The sequence below is a fragment of the Microtus oregoni genome, unplaced genomic scaffold, assembly GCF_018167655.1.
Source record: "Microtus oregoni isolate MIOR12 unplaced genomic scaffold, Mior012 000010F_ref0000083, whole genome shotgun sequence".
Lineage (NCBI taxonomy): Eukaryota > Metazoa > Chordata > Mammalia > Rodentia > Cricetidae > Microtus > Microtus oregoni.
In genome coordinates this window covers 45,421,534-45,446,909 of record NW_024543069.1, presented here as the reverse complement: position 1 = coordinate 45,446,909, position 25,376 = coordinate 45,421,534, and the positions used below count along the sequence as shown (strand labels likewise).

Below are 25,376 nucleotides of genomic sequence, written 5' to 3'. Positions count from 1 at the left end.
CATAGGGAACCCCAATGAAGCCTCCTACCGATGACCAGCTACATCGGTCATGGGCTAGCTCCACGGTCAGTATCTTTCGGCATCCTTTGGAAATATAAAGCCATCACAGCTACCAAAGGGACAGAGCAAGCATATCCACCATAGATCACACCTCCACACCACTCTCACCAAGATCAAAGGTATTCAGAAAATTAGATTCCGTAAGTCCAGACACAGTTTGTCCTCTCCGAGGCAGAGGTGGTGGAAAGAGCTGTGCAGAGGGATGAAGCAGGACGGCACTGCTTTCACACAAACGTGATCAGCCCAGGTCTATCACTGCAATACACTTTCTCACTTTAGCACAAGGCTTTGCTGACCATCTGGAGCTACTCCAGGCACAGGGCCAAAACTTCGTAATTCCTTTGCAAAGTAAATGACAGATCAGTAACTGCCACGTCTCCAGCAGCGGCCAACGAGAGCACCTCACATCCTCTGTGCTCCCTGGAGCTTCACACACACAGTACAAACAATGTGCTTCCAGCAAAACCTGTGAGTAATGCAGCAACAGCATTACTTCAGAAGAAGACAACGTGTGTGTGTGTGTGTGTGTGTGCGCGCGCATGCGCGCACACTACACTACTGCATACACTGAAGTAGGACATTTGTGAGCTAAATGAAAAGGGCCACCTCTGGACTGCAGTAAAGCTTGTAAGCATCCATTACTGCTATGCAGACTGCACTAGAGAAATGTGAAATGCCTGCCCCTCCCTCAGGGCATCAAACATCACAGTCATGTGATTACATTACATACCAGGTTACAGTGGTGAACTCCATATTGATGGCAACCTGTACATGGGCAGGAGATTCTTAAGCCCAGAGATCAGCAACATCCCTTTTTTCATCACCATACCAAATGGTCCGCTATGATGTGCCAGGTTCAATGGCAAAGGACAAAACACAAATCTGCAAAGTCCTTGATAGGCACCTGACAGTAGGTGCCTCTCACCTAAACATGAGAACCTGAGTCTGGATCTCCAGAATGCAAGTCCAAGGCAGATAAGGAAGAGCACATGTGTAACCCCAGCACTGGGGGGAAGGGTGGGGGCATGCAGAGACAGGCAGACCGCGAAACACACTGGCCAGCCAACCTAGCCAAATCAATAAACCTCGTGGTCTATGAGAGACTCTAACTCAAAGTCTCAAGATGGAAAGGAAAGAAAAAAAGACACCTAATATTACCTCTGGTCCATGTGCACCCAGGTGTACACACATACATACACACACTAAAAATTACATATACCACATACACAAGATATCTCACACATACCTACAAAAACTAGTTAAAAATACATTTGAAAATCTTTCCCTGAAGCACAATGAGAAGACATCAACCAGTACAGACTTTCTAAAAAGGTTATTTGGAGGGAGCAGGGTCCAAAGACTTGATAGCTACCTTACCATTCAGCACTGGAGAACTTTCTTATATTTCTAATTAGATTATTTTAAAACAGAGCCATCTGAAGTTGGATGCAGTAGTAGCAAAGACAACTTCTAAAAGAGAAGTCATAAGGAGTTCCACAGATGAGTAAAATGGCTGTGGACTTCAAAGCAGGCTGCAGACAGAGTCAATAAAAATATAAACTAAGAGATTAGTCTGCCCAATTAGGCTACTCTAAAATACCTCTGACTGGATAATAAACAACAGAAACATATTCCTGGCGGGGAGGAGGAATCAGCAGGTAGAGTGCTCGCCAGTGTGCACAGAGTCCTGCCTGAGCTTTCTTCCAGTCCTCTTTCCTTTATGAGCCGCTGGCCTTCAGAGTAGTGCTTCCTCACATCTACATCTATGGCCACTCCACGTCCTGCACTGAGTCCCCTCGCAGCCCTCAGCATCTACCCTGCGAAGAGGGAAGGGACTGGCGACTTAGTGACTTAGCATGGAGTCACACAGAACTCAGAACTGTGACAGAGGAAAAGGGCTCCCTAGGACAGGCTCACTGCAGGACCACAAGAGGAAAGGGGACACTGAGAAAATCGCATTTCCCACAAACTTGGTATCACACGTTCAAGTGGAGCCTCGAAGGCAGAGCCACCAAGAAACTGCTGGGAGCAGAGTGGCTAGGAAGAGAACGCCAGCAATGGTGGGCAGCCAACCTGGGGGAAGAAGACTCAAAACAAAAGCAGGGCCCCAATATGGCTCATGAGCTAAAGTGCTTGTCCTACAAGTCTGATGGCCTGAGTTCAATCCTGAAACCCACAGTCCCACAGTGAAGGACAGAACTGACCCCTGAAAGTTGTTCTCTGACCTTCACAAGCATACTATGCTATACACACCCACACAAAAATATATACACACATACATACACAAAAACATACACACAAACACACTCACACATACACACAAACACACTCACACATACACACAAACACACAGAGAAATAATAAATAAGTAAAAATAATTAAAAGCAAAGGCAAGAGCTCCAGGAAAGAGCAAAGATATAAATGTCAAATGAACGAGTGACAAAGACTGAGAATGCCGTGTTACTTTTAAGGAACTAGAGAACTGAAAAAAGTGGGGAAAACAGACAAAATGAGGACATCCCAGTGCAAGAGCTCAAAGCTACAGTCACAGCCTTAGAGGTAGAAACAGGACTGGGAGTTCAAGGCCAGCTCCCAGAACACAGTTACCCTGGGCTACACGAAAACTGACTCCAAAAAGAAACAAAGGTCTTATAATAAAATACTTAGCAAATAAGAAAAGACAGCTAAGACACAAATACATTTTTAAAAAAATGTTGGTGGGTCCTTCAATAGAGAGCCAGCCTTAACTACCTACAGGAGTGGAGCATGCTTCTGCAGCAAAAGTTCACAGCGGCCTCTGTCCAAGGGTCAGAGGGCTGAGGAGAACCCATTCCTGACGCTACCTCCACTCAGCTCTGCAGTTCTCCTAGAACTCTGACTCTTATCACTCACTTGCTATTGTATCCACACCATATACTATGAGACTCAGAAAGAACCAACAGAAATCAAACTGAGAAGGAAAGAGAGAAAAGGGGAGGGATAGAGGAAGGGAAGAACGAGTGCGCACACCTTTAATCGCAGCACACGGTGGCAGAGGCAGTAGGGGATCTACGAGTTTGAGGACAGCCTGGCTACAAAGCTAATGCCAGGGCTGCACTAAGAAACCTTGTTCTTAAAAAATTAAAACGAACAAACAAACAAACAAAGATTTAGGCGGAAAGCAGAAAGCTGGGCCTGGCGACAAATCAGAGCACTTGGGGGATGGTGGTCAGAGGATCAGAGGTTAAAAGGCCAGCTTCATCTGCGCAGCCAAGTTCGATTAAAGCCAGCTTGAACTTTATGAGACTCTGCCTCAAATAAACAAAAACAAACAAACAAACAGACTTAGGCTGGGTCATAAAGTGCATTAAAATAGTACATACAAAATATATGAAATAGCAAGCACTGAGCCTAGAAAGTAGGGACAAAGGAAATGCCACTTTCAAGGAGAAAAGTAGCTGACAGCTGGGGTATAGAGGGCAGGGATGGGCAGGTGGGGAAAAGGAAGCCACTTCCCAGCCTTAGAAAAGGAACATGGCCAACTTATCAACAGCCGTCAAGAGGGCCTGGGAAAGGACAGAACCCTCCGAGCTGGAAGGCACCAGCATCAGGCCATCTCCACAGCCTGTGTGGGAAGCCATTGAGAAAAACTGAGACCTGCACAAGCCACACACAGCTTTTCTCGGTGTCCCTACACAGGTATCCCTGCCCTACCGACAGACAAACCATATGTTAACAATATCCCCAGTGACCTGGCCATGCTCATTTGTGCAACTGGAGGTTAACCCTAAGAAAAACCAGAGGTCCCTTTGGCTCCCTGCCCTAACTTCGTTAAGATTGTGCAACTTGTACAAATAGAACCATTTCCTGTGCGCTGCACAAAGCAGTTACTGGGCTGGTACAATCCGGGGGATGATTTAATGGAAGAAGTCAGTCTGGTGGTGTCTTACTGGACTCCGTTTTTAAAAGGCACAAGAGGAGAGGAAAGCACTGGTCACCGGTATCTTGCCAAACAGCAGTCCCTCCTTTGTGCTGTCTTCCCACACACACTGCAGATGGCGAAGCCGGGAGAATTCGCTTGGAAACATCTATGAAACAATGAGTTTCACCCGTTCTTCAGCATTTGTTGTTAGCAGAGTTATAGGGAGGCCTGGCAGCTCTGGCTCAACAGGTAAAGGCACTTGCTGCACAAACCTGATGAGCCAAGTTCAAGCCCCAGAACTAAGAAGAGAACCAGCTTCCAAAAATGTCCCAGACTCCCACGAGTGTTACGGCACACAAGCATCTACACTCACACACACACACACCACACACACAATAATAACACCACTTTTAATCTTTAAAGGAATATACAAACTAGATTCAGCTATGGGGCTTGGGGTAGACCTCCACCAGCCAGCATCATGAAGCCCCGAGTTCCACCCCCCGCATGCAGTCCATGCCCAGACACCCAGCATTTGGGAGGTAGAAGCAGGGAGATTAGAAGTGAAAGGCCACCTCTGTTACAAGGTGGCCTTCAAGGCCAGACTGAGCTACACAGACCTTGCCTCCCAAAACACCTGACATGACTTTATAAGTTCAGAAGCATCCAATTTCCACATAATATAAATTCTAATTCTACAGGACAGGTAGGAAGGAAGGAAGAAAAGGAAGAACAGAGAAGAAGCAGGAACACATTCTGCGGCCCACATTCCCCTCCAATAAGTCAAGCCCTTTTGAGTAAGCTAGGTGGAGTGGGTTTTTATTATCTGCAAACACAATAAACTTTCCCTGAACAGTACAATTCTTTCCATCTGCACACATATCCAAACAGCACAGTTGCTGCTGCCTTTGGTTGAAATTTCCCTACAGTTCTGAGAAATAGAATTAGAACTCTGCTTTCAAGAGAAAATCCACCGGCAGTATCCTACTAGCTGGAGCACATGGCATCTCCATAGCAGAACAACAGATGTCTTACGCTCATTCAGCCACTTGTTCAATAAACACTAATTGAGCACTCACTGTTTGCCAGATACTGTGTATAAGAGAACAAGAAACACATGGAACCTGCCTTCAAGTGAATTCCTATTTAGCGGGAAAGCACTGGGAAGAGGACTCAGAAGTCTGCCCCATCCTGGCCACCGCCTTGTCACACCTAAGCGCCAGCACCCTGAGCAGACAGCAGACTTCAGGGACTGGTCCATGTGGTCCATCAGCCCCTGTCATACTCCTCTAAAGGGCAAGGGAAATGCAAGGCATGGAGCATACTTAAAGGTGTTCTCCTCGTGTGATGGGGTGGTGGGGGATCAACTTTATGAGCTCGGGGATACAGAAGAAAACCTAAAAATGAGTTTAGAAGTATCCAGTATTCATACAGTTTCCAGGAAAGAAAATGGGGTGGGGGGACCAACTTATAATAGGCTTCACCACTGCCCAGCACTACCAACCCAGAACAGAGCACTCCAAAGCTACAACAGAAGATGAAGCTCTAGACTGAGGGGCTGGAGAGAAGGCTCAGCAGTTGACCCAATGATTCCCAGCCCCCTCATCAGGAAGTTCACAACTGCCTGTTCCTCCAGTTCCAGGTGATCGTCTCCCATCCTCTTCTGGTAACAGGCAACCACCACCTCACAAATAAAAAACAAAAAAAAATGAATCTTTTCTAAAAGTCCCTATTGGTCATTATGTATACCTTTTAGGGAGTCTGCAACAAGACTGGTCTAAGAACCCTTAAAAAAAAAATCAAGAAACAGTAGTTAGTCTCACTGTTCACTGGGTATCTTTCACGATGGTAACAGGTCTATAAAAAACAGACATTTAGTAAGGTCATTTAAAACAAAGATCTCTCACTGTCTAGAGCAACTGACTTTCTGGCCAAATCCTAGAAAAGCAAAATATGCATTCCCTAAGGCTAAAGTTTACAGCATGGCTAGCTAACTGGTTTGAAACATTTCTAAATGAAGGTTTTAATAGTCAAATAAATCAAAGGGACAGGAATATTTGCCAACTAGGTTTGATTGACGGGGCGATAAACATCCTTGTATATAAGCATTAGATCCACATCCTGGAAACAATAAAACAGCATTATGCTCAAGGTTAGGAAAGTTTATACACGTTATCAAGTAGAATATGTTCAATGGTTGCTTTTCCATGGCAAAACAAACTGCCTTATTGACTAAGAAAAATAAACATTCACACCTAACCTGTATCTATGCCCTAATTTCTTGCCAAACTGAAGTACATTAGATACATTTCAAATAAATCCATTACTCTACACATGTCCAGATAGTTAATAATCCATACAATAACTTTTAAATCTGAATACCCAACCAAGTAATTTTTCAGATCAGAAGTTTTACTCCCAAATCTTTAGCTAACAAGAGAATTTTTTCAAAGCCTTTGACTAAAAGATTCAAACTCTCCATTGTCACAGGTCACAATTAATGTCAAGAGTCCTGAGAACAGATGTCACAGAAATCTCAACACAGCATCTGTGGGTCCTACGGCCTCTGCCATGGAAAAGGTCACAAAGAATGCCTGATCGTTTTATAAATGAAATATAAAATTTGGAAAAGGTTAGTGGCGCATTTCTGATATATATCCCACGGGGTGCTACCATCCGATGCCCAGTCATGACTCTAGTCAAGGGCCTGGCTTCCTCTATGCAGTTGTGAGGAATGAGGCAACTAAGCCTGGAAAACGCTGGCAGACATGAGACCTGTAATAACAATTAATGTGGATAACTTGTCAAAAGTAAAGGGGCCGACACTATAGAAAGCCTTGTACCCAATGCTTTACTAATTAAGACAAAGACAAAGAGAAATGCTGATGACCCTAACCTCTCTGCCGTCCTCCTGCCAAGATGCTGGGAGCTCCTTGCTTTCCTATGTACCACTTCAGAAAGCAAGAGAAAGTTCTCCATGGACCCATACTGAATGCAAAATGTATATATGGCCTGAGCTACGGTGCGAACACAGAAGTTTTCTTTAGTGTGAACTAAGAGGCATTTAGGTGAGAGACGGATGCATCTCCTGTTGACTGTCACCTTCTAACAGGGTGACATGATGCTAAGCAAGTCCCTGTGGCTCAAGGTCTTCCTCTCGTGATGTATCTCACAAACAATGGGTGTCTCAGAGTGAACTAGACAACTGAAGAGCCAGAACAAAGCATCTCAATAAATCAAAGAACCTATCAAAATAGCAATAAAGATCTCATCGCTTAAGCTGGGGGGTGGTGGTACATGCCATTAATCCTAGCACTCGGGAAGCAAAGGCAGGCAGATCTCTGTGAGTTTGAGGCTAGAATGGTCTACAAAGTGAGTTCCAGGATAGCCGGGGCTGCTACACAGATGCCTTGAGGAAAAAAAAAAAACAACAACAACAGCAAAAAATCTCATGGCTTATAAGAAAAACAATGATTAAAAAAGGATGGTTGTCAAACAAAGAAATAAATCTTAAACACAGCACAGCATATATAATCAATTGATACAGATTCCAACTCACACTGGGATCACATAAGTTCTTCTCTGTACCAATACTATTTCTTTCTTGCTACAGAAATCACAAAGCTGCTTACCCTAAAGAATACAGATTCTCTCCAACATGACTGGTGTGTGTGCGTGCGCGCATGTGTATGTGTTTGTGAAAGGAGCTCAGGTAACTAGGCCAACCTCAAACTCCATATGCAGCCTGAGGACAGACTTGAACTCTTGATCCTTCCACCTCTGCTTCCTGGGTTCTGAGATTACAGACGTGTCCTACCATAGCAGTTTGAAGCCTCGCTGGAGAGCCAACCCAGGGTGTCATGCATGCTCTAAAGAAGCGTGCTACCAACTAAGTGCATGTCCAGCCCAAGGTGTGCTTGGGAATCTGCAAAGTCTTCTATGAGAAACAGGTCACCAACTGCCGAGGAATGTGGAGCAACGGGGTAACTTGCAAACATATGATTAGGAAAAGAAAAAGGCCAAAATTGGGACAGTCTGAAGTCCATCAGGTAAGGCTGCCTACACGCCTAACTTGCACATAATTTTTTTTCACTATTTCCAAATGCAAAAAGGCCAAATGTCCCAATAACTAAAAACCTGCAAAGTTTTTAAAATGACACTCTTCTCACTCCAACAGTGAGTCCCCATGGCACAGTGTTGGGACTTTTTCCCTTCCTCCTTGGAAAATTAGATTTTCTTCCTTTCCAGCCAGGGCCACTCCAACAGATCTGATGGGAGCCCACAGCACTTCCGGCCGCTGAAAGACAATAATGGGACTGCCATTACTAACGTGGCCCGAGGCCTGCACTGAGGTGGAGCTCAGTCCGGAGAAAAGGACCTTTCATTTTCATCAGTTTGCCTGGGCGGCTTTAGAAAGGAAAAGGGGGTGATATTCCCCAGCAGGAAGGCCTAACGCTAGCTCACTCGTCCTTCTGATGCAGGACAGGATGCAGTCCCCATCATGCTCGCCATTCAACCGTGTTTATGGCTACAAAAGAACCTGCCAGCAAACAGCTGGCTGGAACTTAGTGCTGTGTTTACCACTTCCGAGGTCAGTGAGGGTTCGGCTCTGCTAAAGCAGAGAAAGCTACTCGAGCCATCAGCACATTCGGCGTCATTTACTTGACTTACTGCAACTGTGTGTATGTGTGCGTGTCTGGCAATCCGACGACAACCTGGGAGACTCCATTCTCTTCCACACTTCAGGTGGGTTCTGGGGCTAGAACTTAGGTTTCCGGGCCTGCACCAAGAGTACCTGTAACCTGCTGAGCCATCTTGCAGGCCCTCCAGGTCACTGTAATGAAAGAGGACATCTTGCCAAGGAGTTCTGATGTCTAAAGAGGGAGTAAAGCATCTGAGGTGCTGACTCAGAGATGAAAGGCAGGATCTAGGATCCCCGTGGTTTCACCCACTCATATCAAGGCTGGGTCTCACTTTGAAAATGAGAGCTATCCACAGAAAGAGAAAGGGGGTGGAGGAGAGGGACTCTCCCTTATCACTGCCTTTGATCCCAGATGGAGAAGATGAGGAAGCAGGCCCATCATATATGTTTTAAAAAGAACAACCTTTCTTCATAGAGGCAAGGAGAAAGAAAAATACTAGGAATAAAGTTGGCCATCCTAAGCAAAGCTTGCCCTTCAGAAATGCCCTTCCCACCCACCCACCCTGGCCCAAAGTGCTTCACAGGTCCTGAGCGCCCACTAGCTCACTAACATGAGCAGCTCAGGAGTGACGTGAAAGAGGTAGGAAGTGCCGTCACCTGTGCAGACGTGAGGACGCTATGAGCCGAAGCTCAGAGGAAGGGGCAGACATCTGACACAACTGGGCTGTTCAGGTACCTGCTATCCCACTGGGAATGCACCTCACCAATCTCTGAGTGCTAATGAAAGCAAGAAAACAGTAAGATGGCAATGTCACTTTCTGAGCAGGTGGCAGTCCTGCGGAGTCCTCCAGACAGACAAGACTGGACTTACGGACTGGACGAAACCCTCCGGGCACTCAGCTTCAGCCATGGACTACAAATCATTTAAATTAGGGTTTCTCTTCTTACGGAAACATGAATCCCAAGCGAAGTGAGTGACTTCCTATGGCCCCAAGCATGAAAACCATGTGATAATGATCTATTATTTATGCACAGGGCTAAAGAATGCCAAAGAAATGGTTTCCCTAAAAAGATGTTTCCTTTACATATAACATATCCTATAATCTAATATTCTAAAAAATCATTCTATATTTTCATTCATGTATTTATTGGTTATGATTTCTTAAAAATGTTGATCAAATATACTTTTTGGTTAGAAATGAAAAGTATTGAAGGCATACAAACACTCCAGTCAGCTTTGTTGTTTTGAAAGAAGGAAGGAAGGAAGGAAGGAAGGAAGGAAGGAAGGAAGGAAGGATTGATTGATTCTCCGTCAAAGAGCAGGGCAGTCACTCTCCTAAACTGGCCCATGACTCAGTAAATGGAAAATCTGTCACCCCACATGAAATGCAATAGAACAAACTCACCTCTGTTGGTTCCCCATCCTTCCTCAAGTACCCGCCTACCAACCAGTCTATGCCCAACCATCTCAGCTCCTCAAACTAACAAAAACAAACTTGCAAAACAAGGAAGTGAACGGCAAACACTTGGGACCCAAACTTACAGTAACAGAGGAAAGCTAGAAGAATCCATATTGGAGACACTGACTGGAGCTCTCTATTCTTTCTTAACCAAGTGCTGAGTCTTGCTGCATTTAAATAAGCTTTTTTTTTTACATTTATTTCTTTTTATTTTGTGTTCATTATTGTTTTACCTGCATGTATGTCTATGTGAGTGAGTAAGATCCCCTGGAACTGTAGTTACAGACAGTGGTGAGCTGTCATGTGGATGTTGGGTCCTCTGGAAAAGCAGCCAGTGCTCTTAACCACTGAACCATCTCTCCAGTCCTTAAATACACTCCTAAGAAGCATGAAGTGAATTTTCAAAAATAGATGGTATAAATACATAAATAGAAAGTGCCACTCTTCCCACACTGACCTCGAATCTAACAAGCAAACAAGAAAATTGCATCCTAAGATCTCTCAAGATTGCCACAGGCAATAAGGACACAAGATGGGTGACAGCGCAGGTTAAATTATGTCCAAAAATCAAAATCCTGTAAGTAACAGTCTCTTCAATAATGATGAACTGTTGTGGCAATTTAAAGTACTGGTCTGAAATAAAATAAAAGCTACGAAATGTGTTAATCTATTTCCTCCATTGTCATCACAGACCTCCCACTTAAAAAAAAGATTTCTAATAATGAACTTACTTCCTAAAAGACTATAATTTCATAAAAATATCATCAAATATGGGTGAAGAGGGCAGAGTGTCCTCAGCATGGAGGAGTCAAGAGACTAACCATAAACTTGAAGGCAGCCCAGTCTACACAGTGAGTTGCAGGGTTATATAGTCAAACTTGGTTCAAAACAAGGAGTGTGTGGTGGGGGTGGGGTGTCAGATACACAAGCAAATTTTGGCATTTCTTCTCCAAAATTAATTAATTAAATCTCCACTTGTAGGAGACGGTGGTAAAGTAAGAAACAAGTTCAAGTGATTAAAAGTACAAGCAAACAAAACTGAAAGAAGGCCCCGTGGGGAAAAGTGCTTTCTCTGAAAGCATGAAGGCTTGAGTTCAAATCCCCAGACCCACATAAAAAGCCTGGTGTGGCCACACACTCCTGTAACCACAGCACGATGGGAAGTGGGACCGGAGGCTTGTTGGGGCTTGGTGCCTGCTACAGTAGCTCCAGGTTCATTCAGGGAGGAAACCTGTCTCAAGAGAATGAGGCAGACAGTGACAGACTAGGACCCTGGCATTCTCCTCTGGCTTCCACAGCTAATACACACACAGGGTCGTGCACACACATTCATAAATAAAACACTCACATCCCAAAGTTAAAGTATATTCATCTTCTTTATACCCCAGGGGAAAATACTTTTACAAACACTCAAACATTAACTTGCTCTTCATGCTGTGCTTCATGAGGTATAAGGATGTCCCCAATCAGCCAGCCCTGACAGCCTCTGTGGAGATTGACAAAGGCTCGAAGGACTGGTTTCGGTGGGGTACTTCCTGTTTCAGCATACGCAGCCAAACCAGAAGATGATCTGAACCTCTGAGACCAGCGCAAGTAGACAGCAACCTAGGCCCCTCTGCACCATGACCACACTTCCATGAAGGAGCGAGAAAATGGCCTTGGGTGGTGGTCATGAGGAGCATCTCTACATGTTCTTTGTCCACACAGACTTAACAAGGACAGAAACCAGTGAGGCCTCACTTCAGCCCCTTGTCCTTAACTCACCTCCAGGGAACTGGCTTCTAAAGACGAAGCAGAAAGCTAAGTGACGTCTAACAAAGGAAGCATTTAGGGCTGCCAGCTAGCGGGGTTTAGCCTCGGCTGGTCCAGGAAGGCGCAGGCTCCAGGCTCCTCCGATCTTGAGGTCCCCTTTAATTAAGCACAGGAGCCTGTCCCCCAGCTCTAGGCAGACCTGGGCATCCCAGACCTATGCCGGCTTCGGTACAGCCGACGGCACCACAGGGTTCACTGTGAAAACAGAGACAGGTCAGGAATGTGTTTGCTTTTCCAGGTGCAAATGAGGGGTACAGCATGCCATTCCACAGAGTAGCTTAACTCAAAGACACAGAGTGGGCTTTCAAAGAGACCCGAGGCCCTCTGCATAGCCTCCCTCACATAGAACACGTCTGTTCGGTGAGGCCTCACTGCTGCTTGTGAAGCGGTGCCTCACATTTTCCCCATTCTCCACACTTAGAGGCGTACAGATTGCTTTCTGGGAAGCCTACTTTTGTTCTCCATGTTCTCTCAACCTAAGCTTAAAATGGCATTACAGAAAACAATCCAGGAAAAAGCTCCCTCTTGGGAGAGCTCAGAATATTATCATTGTATCCAAAAAAAAAAAAAAAAAAATTAGGTTTCTAAGCAATAGACAAGAACATAGGAAGAATCCAACTTTGGTTGGCCTTAATATTCAGCTACCTGGGAACACACACACCCATTGTTCCAAGCCTGAAAAAACATGCATGATGATAAATGTAGAAGTGGGCACGGTGGCACATGCCTGTAATCCCAGCACCTCAGAGACTGAGGGAGAAGCATCATGAGTCTGAAATTACCCTAGGCTATAAAGCAAGTTCTAGGCCATCCTGAGCTATATGACAGACCTGATCTAATGTTTGTGTATGTATATATGTATTTGCATATATATGTAAACACAAATATATATATATATAATATATATATGTGGTTATGGTGGTAGTTATAATTTCTGCTGGTTCCAATAACAAGTGAAACCTATATATCAAAGGCCACATTTTTAGTAAATAAAATTTTCTAAATCAACAATCTGAGTTCAGGGAAAAGTCCACAAAACTCTTAGAAGTAGTTCGATATTTCTAAAATAGCAATAGATGAAAATCTAATTAAACAAATTAAATGTCTTTAATTTGTTTCAATGTGTATTACCCTGAATGGGAAAAAAAACTCAACATAATAGGAACTCAAAATGTCTATAATTAACAAGATTCTTCAGTAGAAGAATCCCAACTGAGTGCTTGAAGAGAGGTAATAAGTTCAAACTCAACGTGGGACATATCTATCAACACGTAGACCCTTTAGTTAGGCTGGGGGTCCAGCACATTGGTAAAGTGCTTGCTCATAGCACATGGGCCCTGGCCATCTCAGCACCAGAGAAGGGAGGTGGAGGGGAGGGGAAGCCTAATTTAGATCAGCAGTCATCTCTATTGTCCAGAGAGACAATGAGACAATCCAACAACCCTGAAGAGGTCGTGTTCTAGGAGATGTTCAAGTCTGAGAAAACGATAATGCATCAGTGGGTCACAACCCCCACGACCCCTTTGGGGGTCACGTATCAGATAGCCTGCATATCAGATATTTACATTACTCTTCATAGCAGAAGCAAAGTCACAGTTATGAAGTAGCAGCCAATGACGTTTATCGTAGGAGTCCCCACAACATGAGGAACTGCAGTAGACGGTCACAGCACTGGGAAGGTTGAGAGCCACTGGGATAAAGTATCTGAAGTGATAATGCTGGAACACACTGATGATAGCAAAGAATGGCCCATTGTTTGCCCCTCCGTGACTCTCTAAGCGCAGTGTGGCTCTCTTCACACTTCTCCGCAATAGAAGACCATGACTCTAGCATCTTTTCCTACTGCTTGGGAATAGTTTTCCTCTTGAGAAAAAAGGTCACAAAAATGACCAGCCACGGTATAAACACTCACATGGTGGCATTGTGCCAAGCCACTTACAAATTTTTATAATTTGTAATTATACATTATATTTTTATAATGTATACATAGATATACAATATATAGCTATACGTGGTTATAGTCAAAAGGAAATGTACCCACTTGGAGAATACACATGCTCACTGCTGATACACCCTCGTGATTTCACTATTTCCAAGAGCAGCAGGAAGTGGGGTCCAATTGTCCCTAGAGTGTATCTGTATGTGAACGTAAGTCTTTCCACTGGCATATGTATCTGATAGTTCCAACGTCTCAAATGTATAAATTACCCATGATGCCCAGGGTTCTTATCCCATCACTTAAGTGACTATCGCCCACACGACTATTCGAGATGACCAGGCTAGTTTCTTAGATAGAAACAGCCACGTGTTTCATAAAAGTGAATCGAGAGCTCAAGGTTCAGAACGGTCCATCTAGTTCACTTCTCCGCAGCTCAGCGAGCATGTCAGGAAAGACTGTGTTCTTATGCGGCCATACACACAAACAGGCCACCTGCTCTGTAAGTACTGAGGTGCCTCTCTCACCCTCAGGGAGCTACAACCTTTGCTTCCTCCTCACTGGAAACCAGTTAAAATTGAGGAAACACATCTTCACACAGGGAGGGGACAGTGGTATTCAGAAATGCCTAGCACACAGGAAGTCCCAGGCTTGACCCCCAGCACCATATAGTGTGAGTGACGCCCGTGAAACCTTTAATCTAAGCACCCAGGAGGTGGAAGTGGGAGGGAAGATTAGAAGGTTATCCTGAGCTACACAGCAAGCTGGAGGTCAGCCTGGGCTATGTGAGCCCTCATCTCAAAAAATAAACAAAAGATGAAAGAGGAGTCTGCCTTACCAGATTATAGCTTCAATTTTTCTCTCAGTTTGTAAAATTTTTCACACAATACAGTAACAAGTTCACATTCTAGTCATTTTTAAGCTTGCAATTCATAGGGTTACATACATCCGTAACAGCTGTGCAACCATCTTCACGATCCAAGTTTAGTTCCTCATCATTCCTAACAAAGACCCTAGCCATCCATTACTACCCCCTGCCCAGCTACTTTGTCTCCGCCACTTTACTGATCCCTGGTATCCCATACAAGTAGAAATGTATAAACCGGACGGTGGTGGCACACGCCTTTAATCCCAGCACTCGGGAGGCAGAGGCAGGCGGATCTCTGTGAGTTTGAGGCCAGCCTGGTCTACAAGAGCTAGTTCCAGGACAGGAACCAAAAAGCTACGGAGAAACCCTGTCTCGAAAATCCAAAAAAAAAAAACAAAAAAATAAATAAATGTATGGTGTTTAATATATGATACATATCTATGGTGGTTTAAATGAAAAACCTCTCCCACAGGCTCATGGGTGTGAACACTTTATCCCCATTTGGTGGGGCCATCTGGGAAGGTTAGGGAACATTTGGGTGGTGGACCCATGCTGAGGAAGTACGTCAAGAAGGGTGAGCTTAGCAGGTTTATGGTCTTGTCCTTTTTCTCCTCTCTCCTCCGGTCTTTACTCCTCTCTCTCCTCTCTCTTCTTCCTCCCTCAACAGGAAGCTTCCCATACCTGCCTGCGGCCGTGCCTTCCCCACCATGATGGACTTTTATACATCCGGACCCACAAGCCATAATAAACTACTCCCTGAGTTGCTTTTCTTAGGGCATTTTAGCACAGCAACTACTACGTGTCCTTCTGTGCCTCAGGGTCCGTGAACACTGCAGGGTGCACTGTATCCTCCTCGGACCTGAATATTCATGGGATACCGTATTTGGTCTACGCGCTCCTCTGTAGACGGACACAGACTATTTCCACCTCCAGCCTGCTTCAAATAATGCCGCTATAAACTGTGACTTAAACACATCGGAGTCCCCACTGTCTTCTGGTCAAAACCTCGGAAGAAAGTTGCTGGCAATATGGTAATTCTGGATGAATATTTTTATGAACTACAAAACTTTTCCACAGAAAATATACTATTTCACAGGCCCAACAGCAACACACACCAGGGACTTGATTCAATGGATTTTTAAGTATTCTCCAATTCAATAATCCAGAACGGTGTTACTCTAAAACAGAGCTATTTTTCCTGAGGTAAGAAAGCATACAATAGAAAAAAAGAGACTGCAATATTTATCACTTTCCTTATCTTCCTCAACTGATTTAAACAGTGGAGGACACCAGGTGGCTGTGGCTGGCTGGCTATGATTAAGAGCTGTGCAGAAATTAAACCAAGGGCTTCTATACTAGGTGAGCGCTGCATCTTACATGCCCTCCAGGACCCCCAGCAAACCTCTTAAAACATGAGAGAAATGGAGCACTCATCCTAAAAATACATTAAAGATTTTACACTACTATAAAAACTTGGCAATCCCCTGAGCTTTCACCTCAGACTGAAGAGCTGCCGGCAGCTGGTGACTGCTACAGGGTCGGCTTGCTCTGGAAGTGTGGCCAGCAATTGACTCCTTGTACCCCAGCAGGAGCACACACACCACCAATTCGGTGGGTTAGACACATAATAGATACAAAAATTTGTTGTTGTTGTTTCATTTTATTTTGTTTTTTGACACAGGGTTTCTCTGTATAGCTCTGGCTGTCCTGAAACTTGCTCTGTAGACCAGACTGGCCTCAAACTCAGAGATCCGCCTGTCACTGCCTCCTGAGTGTGTGCCACCACCGCCTGACAATTTTTTAAGTTGAAAGATCTATTCCCACAGTAGTTATGCTGTAAAAACTCTCATACTTGAGTGACTAGGTGTAAAATATACTGAGATGTTATTCCAGCTTGCTTATTGTTACTATGATAAAACACTAACTCCATCCAACTCATGAGGAAAGGGGTTATTTGGCTTACAGATTACAGTTTGTCACAGAAGGAAGCCACTACAGGAACACAGAGCAAGAACTGAAGTGCAGAGGACCACCGTTGACTTCGCTACGGGGCTTATGTTCAGCTACGTTTCTGACACAGTGCAGAATCAGCAGCCTAGGGAATGGTACCACCACGTCAATTATCAATCATGAAAATGCCTCCCAGACTTGCCCACAAGCCACTTGACAGAGGCAATTCTTCAACTGAGGGTCCTCTTCCCAGGCGTGTCAAGTTGACAACCAAGATTAGTCTTCACAGATGTGTTTAAAGATATTTACTTATTTCTGGTAAATTCCTCCCATCACTCAGAACGTCTTTCTTTAGTAGAAATGTAAATACTTAATTCACGAATACCTACAAGTAGGCTCAAGGCAGAGGCACAGCAGACAGTCAACTGGCAGAAGGCCTGCTCCGCAAACCTAAGGCTAACACACAGTCGTAATTCCAGCACTCAATCCCAGTCCTCAGTCCTATACCTGAGAGGCACAGACAGGAGGAGCAGACACTGAAGGCACCCTCGGCACACAGTGATGGAGGACAGCCTGGGCTAAGTGAGAGCCTGTCTTGAAAAGGAAAACAAAAGCAACGACGTCCTTAAAGCTTTTCGGGGACAAGGAGATGCACAGGCCTGGAAAGGGGCTTGTCATGCAAGCCTTGGCAGCCAGTGCCTTCACTGGCTAAGTGAGCCACTTTGGTGACCCTAAAACCTTTTCATTAGGTCAAGCCTCATCCTGGTTCTGTCTGGATAGTTAAACATTTCTAATTAGTTGCATCTAGAACAATGAAGGCACTTCTAACACTCTCAGCTCCAACACAGTCATTAAACACAGGACACTTTAAACACTGATGCTAAAACGTCAACTCATATCACTCAACGTCAGCTCACAACCCCCTCCCTGGCACACACACTCAAAAAGTCTGTTATTGAAAAGTTACAGGGAGATTAAATGACACTATAGTTATGAAATATAATACAGGCTCCAATTAGGAACTGTATTGGAACTGACATTACTGCCAGGAACATCAGGACTTACGAGTGCAAAACCGGCTCATCTCAAACCAGGGCAGAGAGGAGAGATGCAGAGACTGATCTATTGTCACAGGAGGAAACATCCTCACTGGCAGACAGCTGGCCACTGAACCTCACAGGCTGGCACGCAGTAGGTTTAAACTCCACACCCTCTGATACTCCTCTCCTGCCCCACATACCTCTGATCTCCAAGGACTGATCCTTGCTGCTAAATCTACTACAAAGAACCGTCCCCCAGGTGAGCCACAACTTCAGACTGGCATCTCCTTGGCTGTATATTGCAAAGGGCTCAGGTAATCCCCAAGTGACCCCTCCTAAGAGTGCCTGTACTTGGTTTGACCGAGCTCCCCTGTCTAGCCACCACAATCCAAGCATGCTCCATCGCTCCAAAACATAGAACCTAAGCATATGTTTATGAACATTATATTAATTCAAATATCACCAAAGAAGACTGAAGAATAAAGTTGCTCCTCCACCACCCACAGGCTAAGGTTTCCCTGGAAATGGAGTCCTACCACGAAACTCCAGTTCTAGCACACTAACACCAACGTGAAGAATAACAGTTGTGACACAGAGAGCAAGGAGGCTGTGGCCTGCACGGAGACCATGACTCGTTTGCCAGCTCCAAGGGCTGAGAGCTCAAGGGAAAGGCGCAGGTAGCCCAAGGACTGAAGCCTTGCCCAGCATTTAGCATTGGAAGCGCTCCTCTCAGAAACTGCACTTCCTGCTTCATCTCAGCAGTGACCCCGAGCCGAGAAAACCACGCTGGCCAGGCCACCCACTCAGCGTGCTGGTCCAGCCGTGCCATGACTTGCCAACAATTCCGAGAGGATAGCTTAGGTGCAGCACCAGCCTTTCAGACCTCACTGACGGGCTGGTCCATTGAGAGTACGGAGGAAGGAAGGAAACCATCGAAGCTTCAAGGTTCATTTACTGACCACAGAAGGAAAACTAAATTATTTTTTTCAAACTGTCCCAACACAAATCTACAGTCTCTAAAAACATGCAAATTCCAAAGGGCAGCTCCAATGGAAACTCTGGAGAATAATGGACTATTACTGAGTTCATATAAAGCTTTGTCAAACACATTTAAAGACACCGACTAATGTCTATGGGAACCGTTTAAAGACAGATGAGTTGCTTTTTCCGTATATTAAGATGGAAAAACCCAAATTGAGAGACATGTGAGTGAACATGAAAATGATTCCTTGACAAGCTAGGTTTGATGACACCAAAACGATGCTAAGATACAGCCCTCAGTCTCTGCCTGTCACTCGGCATCTTGAAGAGCACAGTGAGGCTCTCATTTGTATTAAGCATCTTGATGTCCTAGCAAAGTGAACCACACATATATCACGGTTAAATCTTGTTTCCATATTTGGCATACTCCCTAGGACACTATAATTCTATTTATAACACGGTTCTTACCCTGATTCTGAGAAAACAGTGCGATGTTCCCCACGGCCCAGGAATGGGTATGAACAAGACATTCATATGTCTGCATGCTCTCATTCACCAATGCTTCGCCTGTAGTTGAGTTTGTAACTTTCCCATAGCTGGAGGCAATGTGATTTATACTCACACTAAAATAACACTGCAGTTTAAAACTGGTTCATTGACATAAGTCTTTGGGATCCTACTGTGTTGTGGAGTCACAATTATGACCTGCAATTATCCCTGTGACCCTAGAAGACACACACAGATTCAAACATCTTTATACTGAACATGAAGTTGTTTCTTATTAAAGTGTGAGCTGAAAAGCTGGCTCAGCAGTTAAGAGTTTGCTCTGCTGCGGTGGAGGGACAGAGTTCAGTCCCCAGCATTAACTCGGGACAGCTCACAACCACCTGTGACTCCAGCTGCGGGAGACCTTTTACAGTGTGGGCCCCCAGAGCACCGCATTCACACGCACAGGTCCCCACAAAAAAAACGCACATAATGAAAAATAAGTTTTCTTTAAAATCCCAATAAGCAGACGTTATTCCTAACCTGTCTTCTCCTGCAGTGTCTGGGAAACAAGGCCAACTGATTAAAAGTATAAGCAAACAGAACTGAGAGAAGGCTCCGTGGGCAAAAGTGCTTTCTCTGCAAGCATGAGGGCTTGAGTTCAAATCCCCAGACCCACAGCACAATGGGAAGTGGGACCGGAGGCTTGTTGGGGCTTGGTGCCTGCTACAGTAGCTCCAGGTTCATTCAGGGAGGAAACCTGTCTCAAGAGAATGAGGCAGACAGTGATAGACTAGGACCCTGGCATTCTCCTCTGGCTTCCACAACTAACACACGTGCACACACATTCATAAATAAAACACATCCCAAAGTAAAAATGTATTTCTTTTCTTTCTATCGTGGGGGAAAATACTTTTTACAAATTAAACACTCAAACATTAACTTGATCTTCCTGCAGTGCAGTCATGAAGAATGAGCATGCCCCTTCCGACCTCCTCCACCCTCCCCTATCCTCAAACCAAAAACAAAAACGAGTACTGAGTTCTGGAATATCTACAGATAGAACTGAGTCGGATAAATGAGCCTGGAGTATCACTATCTCATACAAGATCAGGAAGTTTTTGGAATTCCTTTGACCAAATGAAACTTCAAAAATGCGACAGATGGAAATTAAACCTACTTGTCAAAAAAAAAAATTCTCTGCCCATTTGCTTATTGCTATGTGCAGGGTCATTCCGGATGCTGTAGTCTAGCACAATTTGTGAATAAATCTTGTGCTGGACTGCTTTGGGGTCTGGTTTGTTTTTCGAAACAGTGTATCAGTAAACATCCTTGGCTGCAGCTCCCTATGTAGACCAGGCTAGCCTTAAACTTCCAGAGATCCACTTGCCTCTGCCTCCCGAGTGCTGGGACTAAAGTCATGGGCCACCACACCCTGCTTGATGATTTAATTTTATGTTTTCATAATAAGGCTACTTAAACTCCAGCCCAATGCTACAACTCCAGAAAGACAACCTCGAGGTCATCGAAAAGAACTGCCCAATGAACAGGTGATGGAGTGTGCAGGGTTGTGCTTCTGTTTCTTCCAACTCTACTAACGTCTTGCATCTTGCTTCCTAACATTTATACTACTTTGAGGAGGGACAGTGTGAGACATGAGTCTCTCTTCTTAGACAAACTGACCTGGGATTTACTATGTAACCCATCAAACTCACTTGATCTTCCTGCCTCTGCCTCCTGAATGCCAGGATTCGAGGTGTGAGCCACAATGCTTGGCTATGCTACTTCATTGCCCTGAAATGCAGGTAAGAACTGGCTAATTTTCCAGCAATTCCTACACACAATTATTCCAACTAAATAACTATTTAAAGACCAGCCCATAAGTTTTGACTGTGACATATAAGCATTTAAAAATGTTAAGTACTTAGGTTTTCACTCTCTTTGGAAAAGCACAGCCATGCTAGACTTTAAATTCCATTTAGAATATGAATTCAAGGGCTGAGCTGAGGATCTAGTACTGTGGTAAATACTTGCCTCAGGCATGCACAAGGCCCTGGGTTCAATAGCAAACACTAAAAATGTAGCCCTAAGTCTTCTGGTTGTGAATAAAGAACACTTAACATGGAGATTCAAACAGCAATGCAAGTCAGCTGAATGCCTCAGAAAGTTCTGTGTCTCACATTTAAGTTTAAAATAATTTAGAGAAAATAAAATTCAAAGCAGTTCTTGAATCACCTGCCACATTTCAACAGTTTGCATGTGCCTCCTGGCTGCAGTATGACAGTCTAGACAGAACATGTCTAGCCTGGAGAAACTCTACTGGATGGTGTTTGGATCTACTTGATCCTGATCTGTGACCTTAGATGGCCTTGTTTGCAAAATGTACATGTACTGCAACTTAAATCAAAATTTGAGAATTTTAGTCAAATAATGTATAAAGGGCAGAAATGGTGTTTATCTAAGAAGGAACAAACTGTAAGTGCATCTCAAACAGGCACGGTGTTCATCCTCTCATCCCAGCACCAGGGGAGCCAAAGCAAGGGACAGCTCTGGGGGACCAACCAGGGCTACACCACAGAAATCCTGTATTTTGTTCTATGATCCTAACTCTGAACCAGTCCCTTCCCTGCCCTATGGATCATTCTCCTAACCTGAGAAGTTTGGGAAGTTTTAAGAGTTGAGCAGAAAGGGCACAAATGCCGGGGAAATAAACAGCTAGCCAGTTCCTAGTGCCCACTCTCAACATTCCTCCAGAAGCCCCCTCCATCCAGCCAATGCTCTAAAGACAGCTACTTTTAAGGGTCTTAAAAGATTACCAGTATGTCCTTCTGAAACCGTATATACTGTCATCAGATACTGCAAGCCCCCACCCCAGAATCTCAAAATTTTAAGAGATCCTCAAGGAACACTATCTTGTCAAACAAATGTTTTCCCTCATAAGCATTCAAACCAAAATGCTTAAAAAGCACATGTGGTTTTAAAAACAATATTAGGACAGCAATTCCTTTAAAAAAAAACAATTATCAATTAACTATGCTTCATTTTTTTAGCCAGGCCAGGATCTCAGCAAAAAAGAACTGCTGTTGAGAACTGTGCAGTTCCAGCCAGAAGCATGCCCAGAGAGCCTTTACCCTCTTCAACAGCTGCTCCTGGGGAGCCAGGAAATTAACTGCAACCAGTCTTTACTGCATCCAGAGTCAGCCTCCGAAGAGGAGTGAAGCAACAGCCCCCCCAAAAGTCACAAACCCAGGTCAGAGCTGCTGTGGACTCTGTGGCATCGCTCAAGTTCCCGGACCCAGGCTAACTTTGAGGTGCAGGAGGCCCGGGGACTCAAATACGAACAGAGCAGTGAATTTTTGCTCAAAGCCTGAATTTTGTTTTGTTTTGTTTTGTTTTGTTGTTGTTGTTTTAAAAAGAATGTTATTCCAGAACGGATTCCTTTTCTTCCGGGTCTGTCTGTTCCTACTGACTCTCTGCCATAACCACGGTGCCTCCCCTTTCCCAATGCCCCACCTCTTGCCACATTTATAAAAAAGGAGAAAAAAAAAAAAGAAAAGAAAAGAAAGTGGCATATTCCTTCTCCCCCAGCTTTTCCTAGTAAGGCCTGAAAACTGGAGGAAATTCAAATCAAATTAGCTGCACATTAAAAAATAAACAGACAAGCATCAAGGGTGGCTACCCAACAAAGCCCTCACCAGTTCCAAAATATGATTAAGCCAGGGAGGGGAGAGGGGGAGGGGGACTAGTCTGGATGGAGATAAACGTGTGCATTTTTGGCCCCAGCGTCAGCCTCATAGCGGCCAAAATCTACATTTTGTTTAAAGAAAACGCTGGGCCTGCGAGAAAAGAAAATAAAAAGTTGTAACTTTTAAGGAAGTCTGCAATCGGCACTGTCTGGATAAAATGCCAGTGCTTCCTTAGTCTGGAATCGCCGGGTGGGAGCCGAGATTCGAAAAATCTCCAAGCCCAGCCACTCACTCCGGGAAGGCTCCCGGCCAGCGGCGCCGCCCGGCGGCCCAGCCAGGTCTCCCGGGACGGCCGCAGAGTCCCCGGGGCTCCCGCGGCCCTACGTGGTGAACTCCAGGCGGGCACGGCCCCGGGCCCCGCTTTCCGCGAGGAGTGACAGGCCCTTCCCATGGCAGCCGGTCCTTGCCTGCCATCTGAACCAGACGGTCCCCGCGGCCCGCCCAGCCCGCCCGCCGCCTCAGGGAGCGGATTCCACCCGCTCCGTCTCCCGGCCGCCCCACCCCCGACAGGGGCGCCCCTCGAGGCTGACCGACTGACCCGCGCTCCGCTGGCCCACACGCACCGGGTCGTCCTCTGCTTCCCGCCGCGCCCCGCTCCCCCGCCCGAGCCTGCAGCCGCCTGGCTCGCCGAGTCCAGCCGCGGCCGCCGGTTCCCGCCCCTAGCCCGGGGGGAGCCCAGGGGGCAGGACGGGGAGGGAGGACGTGGCGCGCAGAGGTGGCCAGCGGCGGGCGGGGAGTGTCCCCAAGAGGCCCTGGCGGGGGCGGGGGCGACCGGTCGTCCAGGGTCCCTCCCGGGAAGCATCCCGGGTCCCGGGTCGCAGCCCGGCGCCCCCGAGGGGGCAAAGGCGCCCCCGACTCCCAGCTCCGAGCGCACTCACGCCCTCCTCCCTCCACCATATGGAAATCTACAGCCTCCCAAAGTGACACGTCGAAGATTCCACGGCCTGGCCGCGCGCCCTCCCCCTCCCGGGCAGCGGTCCTGCCGCGGGGATCTGGGCGGGGGAGCGGATTCCTCCTCGGAGCGACGGGCCGGGGAGGAGGGGAGCTCCGCGTCCCGCATCCTCCGCTTTCTTCCACGGCGAGCGGGGGCGAGTGGGGGGCAGGCGGGGCCGCCCCCTACTCGGCCGGGAGCTTGGGGTAGCCGAGCGGTCGCGGGGCGACCGGGACTCCGCAGCCAAGTTTTCCTCGGGCATCCCGGAGCGCTCCGGGGCCAGCAGCGCACTCGGGCGGACTCGGTGTCCGGCCCGGGCTCCGAAGCGCGGAGACCCGAGAGCGACCGTGGGTGGCACGTCCCCAGGCAGCCCGCCGCTCCCGCACGCCTTACCTCCCCTCGGGCTGAAACGGGGCTCCAGGCGCCCGTCCCAGCCAGCCGTCCGCGGGATCCCCGCCGCCCCCTGCGCCGCTGCCGCCGCTGCCGCCGCTGCTCTCCGCCGCCTCCTCGGGCCGCCGCCGCTGCTCAAATAACTACCAGGAGGGTTTGATGGGGGATTCCGCCATGTCAATGATGTCGGGACCACATGGGGATTCGGGGCCCGCCCACTGCCGTACGCCTCCGACTACACACGCAGTCACAATTGCAGGCTCACCGTAGCTTGGCCAGGCCTCCCTTTCCCCAAAGCCAGGCCTGACTACTCACCGGCTCAGTTTGGTTCCGCAGGATAGAGAAGTCTGAACTGAAGGGAGTTAGGATACTCGGGAGGAGGTGCTGATGGCGGAAACATGACTATAAATGCGCTCAGTAATTTTTCAAGCTGACTTGTAAGTTTCACCTAGAACACATAATTCCTTTTTCATTTGTAATCCCCGGAGGAATCTTTCAGGGATTTGTACTCCTTAAATTTGCCACAGCATTCTGATCATGTGGCTAATAGCGTGGGCAAACTTTATGCTATCAAAATTTAAATGTCTATTTTCCCTTTCGGTACCAGCTATGAGCATTACTCTCTTTTGTTTGTTTTGTTCTTCTGTTCTGTTTTGTTTTGTTTTGTTTTGTTTTTTGAGGCAGGGTTTCTCTGTGTAGCTTTGGAGCCTGTCCTGGAACTAGCTTTGTAGACCAGGCTGGCCTTGAACTCACAGAGATCTGCCTGCCTCTGCCTCCCGCGTGCTAAGATTCTTCTTTTTGGTTTCCAGTAATACCTAGTTTGCGCATACTTTATTTCTGTCGCATGAGCGGATGTGTGTGTGACTTCAGGTACACAGGCGCCATGGCATCTGTGGGGGTGAGAAGCTTGAAACAGTTCTGCCCACCTCACATGGGTCTGGGTATCCAACTCTGGTTGTCAGGCTTGGAGAGCAAATGCCCTTACACGCTGTCTGGCGGGCCCTGAAGACTTTTTCTTGTTGTTTATCTGGATTTTATGTGTCAAATACAAAAGGACTCAATAGCTGTCGGCTGTGTATTAATTAAATATGCAATATATTCCTGTTTCGTGGGCTCTGTCGAAGGTTAAGAGAGCTGTGGCATCCCACTCCACAAATAGAAAGGGTTTCTGGA

The 25,376-nt window shown here is 46.2% G+C and overlaps 1 protein-coding gene across 4 annotated transcripts in view; it reads right to left on the bottom strand.

Annotated features, from left to right (window-relative positions):
- The window catches only part of Fndc3b (fibronectin type III domain containing 3B), a 288,258-nt gene extending 263,896 nt beyond the window's left edge, over positions 1-24,362 (bottom strand). For 2 of the 4 annotated variants that reach the window (XM_041659165.1, XM_041659169.1), the window contains exon 1: positions 24,207-24,362. The gene's annotated coding sequence lies outside the window, so the exon portion shown is untranslated. Of the gene's footprint in view, positions 1-23,420; positions 23,515-24,206 lie in introns of those variants that run through there. The other 2 variants (XM_041659167.1, XM_041659168.1) reach the window with 2 other exon arrangements.
- Positions 24,363-25,376: the final 1,014 nt, after the last annotated feature.